Genomic DNA, 18432 nt, shown 5'->3' with positions numbered 1-18432 from the left:
AAAAGGGGCACCCTGGGATGTGCCCCTATTATAAGGGGGATGGCATTAAAGTGGCATATTCTCTGGGGTGACATCACCTCTTGCAGAAGCTTTGGCCATAGTTGGGGTGTGCATTTTGTGAGTACTGTCGGCAGACAATCTCACAAAATCATAAGAAAAAAGCATTGGCAATGCCAACAGTTTGGGTTTTTGTGTAGGCATGTGAATGGCACTTGCGAGGCACAGCTGTAGTGGTATCAACTGCCCATGATGGTAGCCGGTGCAAAATGGTGCATGTACCTGAGCATCTAATAGAAGTGCCTGACAAATAAATAATACACAAGCAGCTTTGCCAATGTTTTTAATTTTTAACAGCACTTTAGTGAAGGACATACATAGTGCTTATAAATCAAGTGGCTGAAGACAGATCTGGTTAAGACATTTTTATTACATCAGTAATGGGTTTACCATTTCAATTAAGTCATCAACTCTTAGTGGGCTGCTTAAAAAAAGAACAGTAGCAGGCACTTTGAGTGCAAAGCTTGATGGTAAGGTTTGATTAAAGCCAGCAGAAAGAGTTCCCGTAAGAGGTGTTTCGGGCGGGGAGGGGCAGGAACTGGGTGGGAATGGCCATAGGGATTAGCAGGGCCATGGGTAGTCAACGGGTGGGCAAATAACAAAACAACACCTACAAGCGGTTTGTCCCTCCTCATACGCCATTTCTCCATGTCTGTACTGTAATGCAATAGTTTCAGTTTATAGGTAGCTCAAAATAAAATAAAAAAAACAAAAGGAAGGGACATAAAATGATCAAATATTAGAAGACACTCTACTGTTTTATGTTTACGCAACGTGTTCCAAAAGAGCAGTTTTTATTGGCAACACTTCCATAAACCACAATGGAAGGAAAAAAAGGCCTTGAGGTCTAAAGTTACTTCTTGCACATGAAGCTTTAAAACAGGTGAAGTGCAACGTGGTTCTACGATCAACTTGCCCTCCCGGACCCAAAATGTTCTTGCAGATGATAACCTCTTCTCCCACATTAACTTCAGAAAGTTTCGCAGCATTTGCTGAGGTCTTCACAATGCACAATGCATTAAATGGACTGTTTTTTCTGCAGCTTTTTAATGACACCATTAATAGCCTCCTTCGGAGATGCCAGTAACCACCACAGCAGATATTGACCTGGCATTTAAAATGTGAAAGCTGCCTCGTGAATCAGTCAGAAGCCGGTGCAAAATTAATAGCCGGCAGTTCATTTTATCAAAAGCAGGCCGGCTGCCAGGGCAAGAGCTGAAAGAGGTGTAAAATGAAAGAAATTTGGTTTTATGCAAAAATAATGCCTCAACTGTGTTGCTCTAGCAACTTAATAGGTGGCAGTGACCTCCGAGGTGGCACTGCATTGTCACGTGGAAAACTCGCCTGTACAAATCTTATCCTGAAACCAGTGAGAAGAGTTACGGGAAGGGAGGCTGATCCCTGATAAGGGGAGTGCTGTAAACTGATACCTAATTCCACAGTGGTCTGCGTGGTACCAACCCGGTGGTATTATTCTTTTTATTACTAGGGATGCCATTTCACCAAAATGCCAGGGGTAGACGGAAGAAACATCACACACCTGATGACATCACAGAAAATGTCACCTGCCCTTTAACCCAGATGGCCTCAGTTGCTCTAACAGTGGTGACATCACCGGAAGTGGCCTTGGGCATTAAAAAAAAAGTACATAAACGTACAATTTTTAAAATACAAAAAATTGCAATATAATATACAAATACAGCATCCAAAAATCCAATACCTACAAATCACTAACAGTGCACAGGAGCATTAATGCTTTTGAGCTAGGTCCGCACTTTAAACAATAAAATAAAATAAAAATACTACTTTATATAGCGCTATACATAGCACATATATACATACATTTGCCACCCCAAGCTGCAGTTGGTAGATATTTATCAACCACAGAAGAATGAAAGGCTGAGTTGAACTTGGCAGGATTCGAACCTGCAACCTGCAAATCACATAGACAGCAAGAGCGAACACTCAACCGACTGAGCTATCTTACTGCGTTGCTTTTAAAAATGCAATGCCACAATAATAAAACAGTACAAAACTGGTTGCACAATGTAGGACAGACATGGATACACTTATGTTTGCTGTAGCCTTGATGATGCACAGTAGAAAAAGCTATGCCACAGTAAGACATACCTATACTGACTACAACAAATTGCCAATCTAAGCACACAAACAATCTTTCCATGCTAACTTTATCAGATATGCCCAGAAAAATATGCAATGACCCAGTAAGAAAAGTCTAGACTGTGCTTCACCCAAATACCTTTCTAGACAGGTAATAATAACACGTATCCTGCTTAACTTATTATTGATGCCCAGTAAATTTGTCATGCCACAGTAAAAAATTACTAGACTGGCTGTACCAAAATATCAGTCTATCTACTAACAACACATATCATGCTTGCTTTATCATGGTTTGCTAGTATGTCTTTGTGCATCCCATGGCTTTCAGTAGGGCCTGGGGCTAGATGGGACAGAGCCTGGAACTCTACAAAAGGGACACCCGACCCAGGACACTTCCAGGCCCTCCACCCCGACTAGCCCTAGTCAACAGACCCACTGCAGGCAGCCCATTTAGCTAAATAGCTGTGCAAGGTTAATTGATTGCCTGCAGTTATCACACTTCTTATTAGGAAAAAGGGGAGATGTTGTACCTTTTTCCTAATTAGAAGTGCAGACACCTGCAGGCAGCCCTTTAACCATGTGCAGCTCTTTGGGCTAGCGGTCTGCTCCTCTCATTAAGGAACAGAAGTAGAGGCTGGACACCTCACCTCTCCTTCTGTTTCTTATTGAGAGAAGCTAACCCCTGCATTTTTCTCAAGAAGCTGCACAGTTAAAGGGATTCCTTTTGGCCATCTGGCTTCTTGAATGAAAGGTCTGCCTGCTGGGTGCTAGCTCCTCTCTTTAAGAAATTAAAGGAAAGCTGGGTGCACTGGTACTATATCTTTGGTTGCTCTCGGGCCCTCATTTTGTTTCATAATCACAGGCTCCAACCACCCACAGGCAGCCTGTCAGTGGGGCTCAGAGTCCATGATTTGGAACAAAAAGGAGGGGCTGGGTACACCAAAGGTATAATACCAGTGCACCTCAGCTCTCTTGCTTGGCTCCCTTGGGTAGCCAAGCCACTGCCATGCCCCCACGTCACATAGGTGAGGGGGCTCTAGTTAGGGGTGTGTACTAAGTATGGGTGGGGTCCAGCCACCCATATCTAGGACATGCCTCCTAACTAAAGCCTCCCCTCAATTCTGAGACCCACTTAAAGACTGGCACACCTTCTGCCCCACGCTCCCCTTCTCCCTGCCACTCCCCTACTCCAACCACCAAAATCAGCTCCTTGGCCCAGCATTCCCTTCACGTCCCTCTTCCTCGTTCCAATACTTATGTATGAGGCAACGTGCGCCATGAACAAGTACTGGGACGAGGAAGAATAGGACTAGGAATAACGCAGATTACTGGTAAGTAAACAGACATTCATCACAAGCACTCACTCATTCACAGATATTACACGCATACACACACACACGAACAATAAAAAAAACATGTCCTAACTTTTTCCTTCTAAGAACTATTCACCAGGCAGGCTTCTGACACCTATGTTCAATGCACGCATGCGTAGAGCAGAGGAGTCGGATGTCTCCATGTCCTAGGGTGGTGGAAGGGCTCATATAGAAATACTTGGGATGGGTGCCCTCTTCATGTCCAGCTGCACCTAGTCAGCCAGGTACAGCCAGGTGGAGCTCGGATTTCAAAAAGATATAATTTATCTTTAATAGTCACTCTAACTAACTTAAAAAATAAATGATTCCGGTTACGGTTCCGCAACAGGAATATTAGGGGTAATCATGGGTCACAGAGGCAGTGCCAGGGGTCACACAGGAGAGGCCAGAGGTCGCAGTTCGACCCCTTGTGACCCCCAAAAGACGTCCCTGGTTATTACCTTATCATGAGTAAAAAATAAAAAAAGGAGAAAGTGAGGGGGTCATTGGGGTTAAGTGAAAGCCCCCCTAAAAAAATAGAAGGCAGACTAGCACATGCGCATGGTACAGGAAGCAGATGAAGCTACAGGACGAAGGGTAAGCCTGAAAAAGAATATTGAGTTAAAAAATCCCTCTGCACAAACCTGTGCTGAACATACTCAGGGGTCATAAACAGAGGCTAACAGAGATGGCATTATCCCATCCAAATCAAACTTTTTACAGAGGTGGCACCACATGACATTCAACCTGTCATTTTCATTACAGGAAACGGGCCTGCAACCTGTGGCGCTCCAGGCGATTTGGACTACAATTCCCATGACTCTCATTCATTGGTTATACAGAAAATTGCTGATGGGCATTGTAGTCCAAAATATCTGCAGAGAAAAAGTTTGCAAACATTAGGAAGGGCTGTCACGTTATCTTTGATACTCCTTCAAAGGACATTGGGCCTCATTACGAGGATGGAGGTAGCCATGGCGCTATTAGCGCCTCCAAAACCCTTCCGACTCCGGCCTGGTGAATGGAGCAATTACTGGTCCATTCCGAGGTCAGCGGGACCGGAAATTCCCCATTCACCAGGGCCATTCCCCATTCCCATTTGAGCCCCCATAGGGCTCAATGGGAAGGGGGAAGGCGGCAATAACCGTACCGCAAATTGCGGTACCGTTATTGACCTCGGTATCCCTTTGCGGGTCCCGTCCTTAACGCCTGCTAAAACTAGGCGTTCAGGAAGGACCCGCATAGGGAACTCATAGTAGGGCGGTAAGGGATTACTGGCACCGGTGCCCTTACCGGTGCCGGTAATCTCTTACCGCCCACCTCGTAATGAGGCCCATTGTTTTTTTGTTTTTTTATGATCTGTAATGAAATTTCAAGACTGCCTGTTATAGACAATGATGAATAGCATACACAAGCACCTAGTTACGACAACTAGTAAAAACTACGGGCAGGCTTACTTTAGTAGTCAGAAATGTTAAATCAAAGGAGTTGCTAAGCTGTCAACAAGGACTTCAAGCAGCAACACAGTGGTAGTGACTGGAATCGCTCAAATGGCATCCGTGACTGCTCAATTTGAAAATTGTAAGATATCACGAGATGTCATTGTGTGTAAGAGAGTCAGTCACATGTCTGACATGAATACAACTCTTACTCAGACCCACTAGTTCATTTGCAGCACCCCTGTTAAAAGAAACATAATTTTCCATAAAATCTAAGCAAATGTGCTGCTTTACAAGTACTGGCACTGTTACACTCTAGAAAGGAACTGACTCAGTACAATGTTGTGGCTTTACCAGTTCCACCTTTGCATTCTGGCAGATCCCTGATAAACCGATCAGAAAGTGTAAATGTTTTCTTTAAAATGTTGATAGCTGAGGTTAATGGACATAAACAGGTGAAGAAACCTAGATGGTTTGTTTATTACTTCAGGAAGTCCAGGGCAACGCAGGCACTCCACATTTCATGGCCTGGTGGAAAATTAAGAAAACATCTACTGTTAATGATGCTGTTACAAACAGGGTTTATTCAAGCCCAATTGAAGTTCCTGCTCTACTCATAACAAAGGCACTTGCTTTGTCTTCTGTCAATCCCTTGACCCACTCACTAGGCCTGAAAAGTTGATTTTGCTGTTATAAATTTAGAATCTTTCAATCCTGCCTTTATTCCAGAGTGCTTCTGAAATTCTACTCTGCATATCACTTTTACTTTTAATTGTATGTCTGTGACATAGGATACCATCTAGAAGGGAAATTCTGAAGAGGTTTAATGAAATGGTACATGCATGTTTTACAGCAGGTAGGATAAAAACAAGTTATGTGGGAGAGGTGTGGAGAGTTAGTGAAAAAGGATAGGGACATTTCAGATTGGGTCATTGTGACTTCAAATGTGGCTTTTAATGGTGATGAGGTACAGCTTTTCACTTAGGCACTGGTGAATCTCGATGGCTATGATAACATTTTAGAATGAATAATTATATTTGGTTAAATATCAAACATGTATAATTCATTTAAAAAACAAATAATCAATTATTACATAATAAAGTACATACACATAATACTTATAGCATACACACTATTCCTTCACAGCAGATAGTAAGAACAGACCTCCTCATTGAAGTTCCTCAATACGCTCTCTTAAATATCAAATCAACGTCAACAAAGTATAACAAGGATACGTCATATTTTGTACACATAAAAAATAGCATAAACCTGTAGTGGATCTGTATTTTCATACTCAACCATAAAATATATATGTGCTTTTCCCCAAGCACCCCCTTAGAACAATCAAGAATTTGTAGAACATAATCAGAATACAAATGCTGTTACCATTCAGTACTCTTTACCAGAATTTTAAAGTAAAGAATTAATTTCTTCAATAGTGCATAGCCCTGCAAAAGGGCTTTATATGCAGATCCATACTACCTTTACATTGTCTGACTAGATGTTCAATAGTTTCAAGCTGTTCAGCCATATTTCATAGTCGACACATTCTGTCTTTGTATGCTTAACCTCTTCTGGGGCTACATCTCTCTAGTGTTGAGATTGTCAAGAGAGTGCATCGGAGATGCACATAAGAGACCTGTATCCTTGTATTAGGACAATGTATAACACATCCCTGTAGGGTTTTATATTTACTATGTATGAATTTGTACTGTTTGTACAGACCAAACGTAGTTAGATTTGCAAGTTGCAAAGTCCAGTCATAAAATGAAGCCATCCCTTTAATCTTCTCTGGGTTATTCAGAAAAGGATCTATATTTCCTCCTATCATTTACAAATTTCTAACAGTCCCCTGCGTCCAAAGACTTAAAGGCAAGGAATCCCCTTTTTTCATTACTATTGTCAATGTATGATATCATTCTTTTTTTAGTTGGATCAAGAATCTTATATAGCAGCATTACTTTTTTGATGTTCACTACCAACTGTAGGGATTCCATTCACAATTCTAGTCTAGTCAACGTCATAGGCAGACTTGAAGGTAGACTTCAAGTCTTCTTCCAGATATAGGCCTCTAGTGGGATAAAGTATTTTTCACAGATAGAGTCAGTTACTTCTAGACCGTAGTTAGACAAGGTAATATTTTCCATTTATAAATGTTTATTTAGGGGAATTAGTAAGCAGGTGCACTATTTGCTTTTCACTTTTTTCATTTGAGCACACAATATTAAAGTCTTGTTCCATAGTCTGGCAAAATGTAACTGTGATCCCATTTTACTAAAGATTGGGAACCCTAAATAGGTAATGTGCTGGGACACAACTAATTTGTTGTTTGCAATATACCAATAGGTCTCTTTCTTAGACTTGGTGAAGACAACAATTGCAGTTGTATGCATGTTTCCCAATTTTGGAGAAAAGGAGTGGGCCTTTGTTAACGTCTCTCCCAAATCCGACAAGTAGATATAAAATAAGGCTAGTGGTAGGACAAACCCTTGTCATTAGCCACTATTGGTATTTAGTTTTCCAGAGTAGGCCATTAGAATGAAGTTGAATATACTATGTGCATCAGAGTAAGCACTTTTTGTATACCAGGGGGTACGCCCCACTCCCAGTCTGAAACCGGCATATAAGTGGGGCCTATCCTTCTCCTGTGAGTGTGCTTTTAACAACTTTAAAAAAAAGCCCACATATTGTTGTGCATAATGCTTTGCTAAAGCACATCTGGAAAATGTACAGCCTGTTTGTAAAGTTTGCCCCAGCAGTTAATTTATCCAGGACTAGTGAAGGAAAGATTTTACTGATCACATCCATTAGCTGTGAGAGGTCAGAAATGCGAGTCGGACAGAGAGGTAATGTTTTCTCAAAGTTTGCCATTTAATCAAAGTAAAAGTAAAAGGTTTCTGATAAATGCCTCCCTTTCCCAAACCTGACAAAGAAATCCCTGCCTAGCAAACTAAAACTAAATAAAACAGACACTAGTATCAAAAATATTTCTGGCCCTCACACTAATACATTCAGACAAATTATCCAAGGAAAACATGGCTGACTTCTGTTTCAACAAAAAGACAGTTTTGCAATTCAAACTTAAATATGTCTTAAAAGCATACCTTGTGTCCAGGGTGGTATTCTCTTCCCCTGGATCAATTCAGGAATACTCAATAAATAATTCTGTTCCACCAAAGGTCTCTTTAGGAAAATAGAAAAGTCTTTCCAACCACAGATTCTTCCATGAAGAAAAAAAAATGTTCTTTTTACCACAACTGGTTATTACTTCAAACAACACAATGTCTTTCACAATATCGTTTATCAAGGATGCTTGACATCTGAGTTCCAATACTTAAATGTAAATAATCTGTTATCATAAACATTTCTTCTGGTTACAATAACATTCTTTTGTCAGGATAGCAAACAACAGCTTGCTTCATTGATGCTATGATTTGTCAACATTGAAAAAAGCATATTAGTTATTTTTCTTTATCAAAGATTGTTTCCACAACTTTTTCTGCCACAAGGTTATCAAAATACAAACATCTTTACTGGGCCACTCTCTTGCCAGGTCTAACTGTTAAAGGCCCTTTTCTGTTATACTTGCTTGCCAGGAAGAAAACTCCTACCACTAACATCCAACTTGTTGGTTTGATTCCAATATTCTCCACATCAGTCTTTTGGTGTGGTTTCACAATTTCTTGACTGCTGGTAATGTGAGATACAAGCTTCTCCAGAACTATAGCTCTTCGAAGGGAACTTATGCCTTGGTTGTACTATTAAAAGTCTCTCATAACCACTTGGCTGCCAATTATCTTGGTAGCCTATTGGTTGTATCCAACACGGGTTATAACCTTTATCTTCTTGGTGTTTACACAAAGTCTTATGGCTGTAGGAAATACTGGTTCCGATTTTTCCTCTCTGGGATATTCCCCAAGGACTTTCTTCTTTGCCACATTATTTTTTGTTTATTCTCATTAATTGATATATTCTGTTTGGATTAATTAAGTGTTCGGTATTCAAAAACATTAAGTGACAACTTTCTTTCACGGAGCACCCTGGGGTCGGTATTTCACCAGCTCATCTTGGCGTCTCCTTTCATTTGCCAGGTCTTGTGGCGGTGTGATGGGCATCCCTCTGTCCCTTCTCCTGCTTCGGTGAGCCTCAGTTAAACAGTGCAGAGGGCTGCGGGAGCAATCTGTTGATGTTAATCTTCCACAGCTTCTTCGGTCTGCTTCATATTGCTTCAGTAATGTGTCCCTTTAGTACTTTGTCTTCCGCTGTGCTTACTCTGCAGTTCTTCAGATTTTCACTAGTTGGGGTGTCTTCTGCTGGTGGGCTTCTCTCCTTGGCTGCACCTGCACCGAGGAAGGCTGGAGCTTTCTATGCTGCACCTCCCACACTAATACAAACTTCTTCCTCTGCTTCAACTTCATCACAATACAACCACGACTTCTTCAGGCTAACTCTTATTCAGGGATTTAAATACCCTGCTCAGGTGCTCCAATTGACAATGAATAGACTGCACCTTTAGAATTTCACACTTTTGAGTACCCACTACCTCTGGGTGCCTCTTCTTCATCTCAGGGCTTTTGGCATTATGGGAACTGGAGTTCTTAAAAGAATGATTGTTATTATATTGTTCAACTTTACAATACTCCATTGTCAATTCAGGAATACAGGGGAAAAGGGAGGTAAAGAAATGCCTTCTGTTTCCTGACATGAGTCTCCTCCCCTGTGATACTCCCTCATGAAACCACACCTAGGGTCTGGATCGGGTTGCGGCTGCCTTTCCCTGGCCACAGGAGACAAACCCACATCAGGTTTGTAGTGACTATATTACTGGATTCATTACATAGCACAATTGGTCGATATTTAAGTGCTCACCCTACTTGTAGATTGGAACTAAACAGCTTTGCGCCATGTGTCCAGTATGCATTCTTCTCTGCTAAACTTCTGAAACAATGTGTACAGAAACTCTGCCCAAAATTCCAGATTATCTTTTAGCACTGTATTAGTGAGCCCCTCTGGACCCATACCCTGTGAGCCATTCATTTTCTGTATTTTCCACACAATATCCATCTTGTTGAAGGTACCATGCCAATTTAGTAGAGCAGCATAAATGTACGTCAGACTTCATATACAGTAATGTGTCATTTATGAAAGTGTTTTTATAGTAATCCACTTATATTACTTACTCCCCAGTATTAGTCTATAATTTATCCTAGGTGTCTTCAATGTAATGAATTAGTTCCCAGAATCCTCTCCTATTTGTTTCAATAAAAATCTTTGTGATTTGATCCTCATCTTTCAATTTCATTGATGCTTTGCGTTGCTTCAGCAAGTTTTTATACCTTTGCTTCCCTGACCTGGTTTCAAGTTAGTGACATATCTTAGGCTGAACATGATGGTGCTCGAGTCTTGGCATGCTAGCTGCAATAATCACCAGAATTATTAGGTGGTGGTCAGATGTGTTTCTAGAATCTGGCTTGGTGGATAGAGTTTGGGAGACCACCTTAGTTATAGTAAACAGGGTTACTCTGAGAGGTTAGCCAATACCCAATCAAGGTAAGTTTGGAGAGCTGTGAAGGCTGTTCTCAGGAGAGTGTGAGTGGAGTCAGGGGTCCACAATGAGTCCACACAGTGAAGCACACAATAATTCAATTCAGACAGGTAACTAAAATATATATTATGTTCATTCCAGGCCCAGAAACACACATTAGGAAATAAAACAAGCAGGTGATAATATTATAAACATAGATACAGTCACCTGTAGGTAATTAGGAAGGCATTCAATAACTTATTCAACAAAATTAAGGTAAGTAGCGATGCAGTAGAATTGGACCAAGTCTTGATAAATATACCCTAAATTTATAAATCCAATCCCTATGATGAGTGGGGCCTTGTGCCCAAAAGTCACAAGGCGTCTTTTTAGAAAAAAGGCCTGATGTAGGAAGAGTTCTTGGGTCTCATTACGAGGAGCGCGTTAAAAACAGGGCCATGGAGTTACGAGCGGGTCCGTGTTCGTATGACGCCGCCAATAGCGGGTGATTACGAGTGCGTGAGCACGCGCAAACTCCCATGCAGGTAATGGCCATACCGGCATGCTGCTAAAGGCCCTCCAACCCCCCGATAGCACCATAACGGGACCCGCCGATACCGCCTCCGCCTAGGAGGAACCCCTTAATACCGACCCGGTAATAACAACATGCTAATACCGGGCTTGTAATACTGGGCCCGGAAGTAACGCCAGCACGTCTGAACGGAAAATGCGCCAGCGGCCATCTTTAAAATCACAATCCATTGCAATCCTCCCAAACCACCAGTTGTTTACAGGAGAGACCAGTGGCAACACTTACACCATGTCGAAGGCAACCCGGAAGACTACCCCCCTCCTGTGGAAACAGCGCTTTTCTGATGCAGAATTGAACATGCTTGCGACACACTTGCCGCACATGCTGATGTGATAAAAGATCAGAAAGTGTGAGGTGCAGCAGCTCAAGAAGGAGATCTGGCAAGAGGTAGCCCGTAAGGTATCCGCTGTTGGAACCACCCCACGGACAGTGAGGGATTTCAAGAAGAGGTTGGATGACCTCCGCCTCAGGGTCTGTAATATCCTGTCAAGCAACAGGATGGGAGGCCATGGCTACAGGCGGGCGTCCCCACTCTCCTGCCAAACTGACCACCTGCCAACACCTACCAGCTGCCAACACCTACATCCAGTGCACCTGACACTGTGGACACCCAACTGCAACTCCTACACCAGTGGAAGGTGTGGCCCTAGAACCACTGGCCACCACCAAAGATGACATGGAGGAGTATGTGGACCAGGAAGGAGTGATGCATGTGGCATGTGCACACTCTCCAAGCCCTGTGTCCACCCCCCGCCCCCAAACTCTGCCCTCACTCACCTACAGCAGGGCCGATCCCTGCCTGCACGATTCTGACCTGAGCCCCATCCCCGAGGACAGCACTGATAATGCAGGCCTCATGACAGCACCCTCGACCACTCCTGCTCCCACCAACAGCCTTGAGGTAGGGCTGGCGAGGGTGGAGGCCAGACAGGAGTCAATGTTGAACCTGATGCACCAATATATCGTGGATGGCGAGGACACCAGGCGGGTGATAGCCACCGCCATAGCAGGGACCACAGCTGCCATAAAGGCCAACACAGCCGCAGTCAATGCCTCTGCATTGCTGATGAGAGACTGTCTGGGGGAAATCACACAGGTCCTGGCATCCATCCTGCTGTACATGCAGCGGCCACGACTTGCAGCAGGTGTGGAAATCCCCACCGACTCCTCACCATCCACCACACCTGCTTCCTCTGTCCCCACTTCCTCTGGACCCTCCAGCCCTGTGCGTCCTACGAGAAGGAGTGCGAGGCACACTGAAATGCTGCCCCTGGACAGCAAGAAGTCCTGCAAATAGTGTGGGAGAACTATGGGAGTGGATCAGATGTTGTTGGGGGTGAATGGGAGCATTAGAGGGAGTTTACTGGGGGGTTTCGGGAGTTCACTGGAGGTTTTGGGAGTTCACTGGGGGGTAGGGAGAGTTTACTGGGGGGTTTGAGGAGTTCACTGGGGGGTAGGGGTAGTGCACTGGGGGGTTTTGGGAGTTCACTGGGGGTTGGCGGGGTTGGCGCATTTTTGCAGTTTGCATCAATACACCCGTTGTGTGAAAAAACATTCAATGCCTGGACATTGTTCATTTTGTGTGTATCCATTTAATGTATGACGGTGTTCAGTGCACAGCTCCCAACATTCCGTGTGTGCATGTCCACATGGACCCAGTGTGTCCCTGTGGTTCAGAAGTATTTGTGAATCAGTGATTGGCGTATTGCACGGCCATCCTGTGCATCACGTACTGGCAGGGGTGTTGCTTCACCTCCGTCTCCATCCTTATCATCCTCACCAGGTGCATGCATGTCAATGTCAGGTGGCAGTGGTACATTTCTCCGGACGCACATGTTGTGCAGCATGACACAGGCCATGGTGATCTTTGCCACCTTCTCAGGCCTATAAAGGAGTGCTCCACCAGACCTGCTTAGGCAGTGGAACCGCGCCTTCAACAGGCCAAGGGTCTGCTCAATCACAACACGGGTACGGATGTGAATCTGATTGTACTCCTCTTCATGGCTGTTCCGCGGGTTACGCACAGGGATAAGTAGCCACGCCTTCAAGAGATATCCTCCATCACCTGCAAGCAAATACAAATAGGTGTGTGTCACTATGAGCTGCCACCTTCAGGATTCACAGTCATGCCCGCAGCTATTTGCTGTGGACATGTACATGTCCCTGTACGTATACACAAATATTATTTAGATGCATTCTATACTGCTATGAGGTGTGGTAGTCTGGATGGCGTTGTACAGATGATGCAGGGTGAATTCTTGCATGCTGGTGCGGGTGTACTGTGGTTGCAGGACGATGTTTTGCCTCCCATTTTTGCAGTGTATACTAAACAGTGCATGGTCACATTTGCCACATTGGCACAGTTGCTATCATGTTTAGTGATGCTTTCCTAGACATACACATGGTGGCCAGGCTGTGCCTCTTACATGTTGTCATTGATATACGTAATTGGTCCAATGTGTGCCAGTGATGTGTTGTGTTGGGGTTGGGAGGTTCAGGTCAGGAGTGTTTGGCTCTGCGTGCATTCTCCACTCACCATGCATTCCCACCCAGGTGGAGTACGCACCCCCCCATCCCATTCCCACCCAGGTGGAATATGCATCCCCCCATTCCCACCCAGGTGGAGTATGCACCCCCCCCATTCCCACCCAGGTGGAGTATGCATCCCCCCCATTCCCACCCAGGTGGAGTATGCATCCCCCCCATTCCCACCCAGGTGGAGTATGCATCCCAACACATCACTACCCCGATGCACTGCCATGGGCCAGTCAGGCAACTCACCAAGCAGCCAGGCACATGGTCCTGCATGTTGCTCCATGTGACAGGGTAGCGTGGAGTTACACAGCACCATGGCATCATTTGTGGATCGAGATATCGGGCGCAGCAATGTGTGATGATCTTGCTGGAGCCACATACCATCTGCACATTGATGGAGTGGTATTGCTTGCGATTGCGGTACAACGCCTCCACGGCATGAGGGACAACCAATTCTACATGGGTGCAGTCGAGGGCACCAACACAATTGGGCATGCTTGCCAGTGCATGGAAGCCTACTTTGGTGTTGGCTATCTCCTGGGCAGTCCGTGGTAGGGATATGTGGGTGCTAGCGTGCTTCAGGAGGGCATCCAGCACTTGCGTCAGCATCCGTGAAAATAGTGGTTGTGAAATGCCATGCAGCTGGCCCACTGTGTGCTGGTAGGTGCCTGTGGTCAGGAAGTGAAGCACAGACACCACCTTTAGTAGCGGGGGGTGGCAGTGCGTATTTCTATGAGGCTGACAATGTCCTTGTTTATCATGTCCACTATGGTGGTGATGGTGTCCCGGTCCAACCGGTACAGGGTGTGGATCTGCTCAGGGTTTAGGTTGAATGGACTGGGTCTGATGTGAGGGATTGGTGGCTGCCTAGGAGATACTACTGGCTGCACTGGTGGTAATTGCTGTGCCTGTCTCATCCTCCTTCTTCTCCTGCATCTCCTCTGTGCTGCCTGTTTTTGCTGCTGTAGTTGTTGTTGTAGTTGCTGTTGTTGCTGTAGTTGTAGCACCATGGGCATGTCCTCCACCCCATGATTGCAACAGCTAGTGGTATCATTTTGGTGTAGGAAGGGGTGTGGTGTGTGGGTGTACTCTTTTATGTAAGAACAGGCTCCATTGACTCCACCTGTGGTGATTGTGTGCATCTGTAGCAGTTTGCTTGATTGCAGATTGTTGTTTACGGGTGGTCCGCGATGCCTGTATGGCCGCCATCGTGCAGGCCCTAAATACCGCCCTTGGGATGTGGTAATTGCATGCCCGTGTGGGTTGTGATGTCCTCCTATTACCGGCATCCCGGTGTTTACTCCTGGAAGGGGCGTGTGTACGCGCCCATGCCGGTATGAGGGGGCACGGTACGGGCGGTGCCGGTATTGGCGGGTTGTTGGGTCGTAATGACCTGGACCTGTTAACGATGCCGCTAGTACCATTCCGCCTTCCTTTTTTCATTACCTCCATTCTCGTAATGAGGCACCTTGTGTTGGTGGAATGTCCCAAAGTGCTATTCAACAATGTTACTGGTAAGTAAAATTATGTTTCTTTCTTTCAGGTACAGCTACTTTTAGAAGCAATGATCAAAAAGTGCACCAACATATATTCAAAGGTTTTTTCTAAGTAGAACAGGGGGGATGAATGTGTTGCGATTACTTACCTTCCTGACTCAGATTTTCCTAGATGGGGCAACTGGGGGTCACTGCAGGTAGATTTCCTGACATTGGATCTAGTAAGAGGGGCACAGGTGCTGCTAGTACAAGGCTTCTTGTAGTCGGTTCCGGGAGCAGAGTGCAACCCTTGATGAAGAAAGAATGCAGAAGGAACTGGTGCAGACCTCTTCAAGACACTTCACCAGAAGTGGAAAGGTGACTCCCAGCAACAGGCACCGCACACAGGTGACGGCAGCTGTCCTTCCTGTTGTGGTTGAAGAAGAACTTCCAGAGCAGGATCCCTTAAAGCTGGGAGGCTGAAATTCAGCAAAAAATGTGACTTACACCAGAAGCTGGCGAGTACCAACATTTCATTGATGAACAGGGAATGGCACGGTTCTAGCAAGGTAGCCCACTGGAGAGCTGGTCAGTCCACCATGTGGTCCAGGACCAATTCAGAAAGCTCAGGACAGCTGGTTCCTCAAGAACACATTCGGACAGGTTAGTCCAACCAGTCCAAGGGCTGAAGCACTGCTCAGGGCATTGGGATGGAAATGGGTATATACCAACCCCCTACGTGCTTTCAGGTGAGGCAAATCCCCTATGAAATAGTGTAGTGTACAAGGGGGGAGAGAACCACACTATGAACCCTGCTGTGGATATAATATAGCGTAAACAACAAACGTATAACCTTAGAAGTCACATAGGAAGATACGCCATTTTGTATTCACAGGCTTGCATGGCCGCACTGAACCAGTCGAGCTTCATGAAAAGATTTCACTAGGACCAGATTATTAAGGCAGAATGAGTTTGTTCCACTAGTTCTCACGGAAGCTCACTTCCCCCTTGTCTCTTTACTGTTGCAAAACCTTAGTATCATTGGAAGGAATGTGCCCACGCAAGGCTGTGAGACAACTCCAGGCTCCTCACAGTGCCCATTCATCACAACCAAGCTGCCAGCAGGCCTCTAGCCTCCACCCAGCCAACCCAGAACCAGAGCCCACACCACCGACCCGACCCCCACACCCCAGCATTCCATGATAGCGAGCAATCCCCCAGACCCTAAGATAAACCAAGCGACCATAAAAAAGATCTAAGCATGCGTGACTATTTCATCCCTCAGTATAAAACACATCCTTTGTAACACAAGGTACAGGGAGGGATAATTAGAGATCAATCAAGGGTGGAGGCCTTGGGTGGGAGAGGAGCGGTATCAACAAAGGCTAGAATGTGTGGGTCAAAATGACTGTATTTCATCCTTCCTTCCCCCTGGCACAAACCCCCAAGCCTCCCAGGTGCATGCCATAGTGATGTAGTAGTTGGCTTAACATGCTAGCATAGTTTGTACAATGTGATTTATGAGAGACCTGGCCTTCACTCCATGGAGAGATGGGCCCAGCTGACCCAGGTGGAGCCTCACAGACGGCAAGGAAACCAACCAACTGTAGCCTGGCATCCCATATGGAGCAGGATCATGTATACTGTCTTTCCAATAAACTGTGTGGGTTTAGATCCTATATGTGATGTCACATATGATGCTGTGGCCTCTCAATAGGGACTGCACAGTATACGGTAGTCAGAACATTCTTGAGCAGCAGAGTCTGTTGCTTATACTTTGTATTCTGTACAATTAAACCTTGTTATCCTTGCAAGCTATCTCTTGGATTATTTCCCTAGAGGGTTGGATTCATTCTGGAGTGTGTGTAAACAGGGACTTGCCTTAAAGGGCCTTCGCAGACACATGAATGGATTCTGAGCTTCTTCGGGAGTCATCCACGGATCTTCAACTGACTGTTCTTCTACACGGGATACTTGGCTCTAACACTGATGTGAAGAAATGGCTGCATGAGTCCTCTCCTTGTCCAAGATTCCTCCAAGTCCAAGCCCACCAATGGAAAGGCTCTCCACCATTCAAACAGCCAGCAATGGTCCAATCAGGAACCACCGTGGTTTTCACTCATGTCCCACCCTCAGATTTTAAGACACCATGGATTTGGAATGGAACCAGTCAGTCCCATCCCCTTCCTGGGAAAAGCACACACAAAGGCATCACTAGCCCACAAAAGCAGCAGCTTTCCCGGGCAAGTACATTGCCATATATGGGATTTCCTGACTTGAAGAGGCAGGAAGAAGGCCAAAGAACAATATGGCAAAAGAACAAATGAAAATCTCATGGTGTGACCATTTTAGGGCACTTGCCACGTTTAGTAGCCATACAAAGTAAACTTGAATGAGCACAGTAGAAATAATGCAAACAGCCACCAGCTTGTCTTTAGGCACATATAAAAGTAACAATAAAATCCCAAGTGTAAAAGACTAGGGTGATACAAAAGTATCCCTACTGCACTGAATTGTAAGATGCTGTGTGCACTGTTAAAAAAGGTCAAAAGTAAAAAGACAAAAGGGAAACATAGTTTTCCAGTACTGATAGTCTGAACGACCGATCAGTTTCCACTTAACAAAATGAGCAAAAGTGCAGGGGAGTGAAAATGAAGGCTTCACTTCCCTGCAAAAACAAAAGCCACAATTGTGGGGTCCAATGAACTATAGAGGGAAAGTTGCCAAAAGAGAAATCTGTCCTGCCAGGTGGCACAGAGGAATGTGAGGGTTGTATGTCAGTGTTACGTTTTCTAGCACTGGGGGCGGCCATGATGTACACAGAGGTAGCATACGTAGTGCATAGTGGTTGGAAAAAGCTATGGATGATGGACATGAACACTAGAGTGACCAGTTCTATGCAATGAGTCAGTCTACATTAAGTCTGCAGAATTAGATGGATTTTTGGAGGTTGCACAGAGTGCAGGTAGCAAATATCAGGATTTTATCAGTTGTCCAAACCAAAGTTAACTAGGGTGTTAATTAGGATATTCGGTTCGTGTTCAATAAGGTGGTAGGGTGGTTTTGTTGTTTACTAGACTAGCAATCCGGGTGTTGAGTTTGTGTTCAGTTCAGTGATACTGTGGTGGTGTTCCTGTTTATTTGAGTGATCATTAGGGTTTTGAGTTTGTCTTCAGTGTTACGTTAGGGTGGTTTTGTTGTCTGCTGGGGTGTTAATCAGGGTATTGGTTTGTGTTCAATGTGATGCTAGGGCTGTTTTGCTGTTTGCTGGGGCATAAAGCAGGGTATCAAGTTCGTGTTCAGTGTGGTGTGTGGGGGGTTTTGCTGTTTATTAGAG

This window comes from Ambystoma mexicanum, chromosome 12 (genome assembly GCF_040938575.1).
Source record: "Ambystoma mexicanum isolate Mex_15411 chromosome 12, UKY_AmexF1_1, whole genome shotgun sequence".
Classification (NCBI taxonomy): Eukaryota; Metazoa; Chordata; class Amphibia; order Caudata; family Ambystomatidae; genus Ambystoma; species Ambystoma mexicanum.
This window is presented reverse-complemented; position numbering follows the sequence as displayed.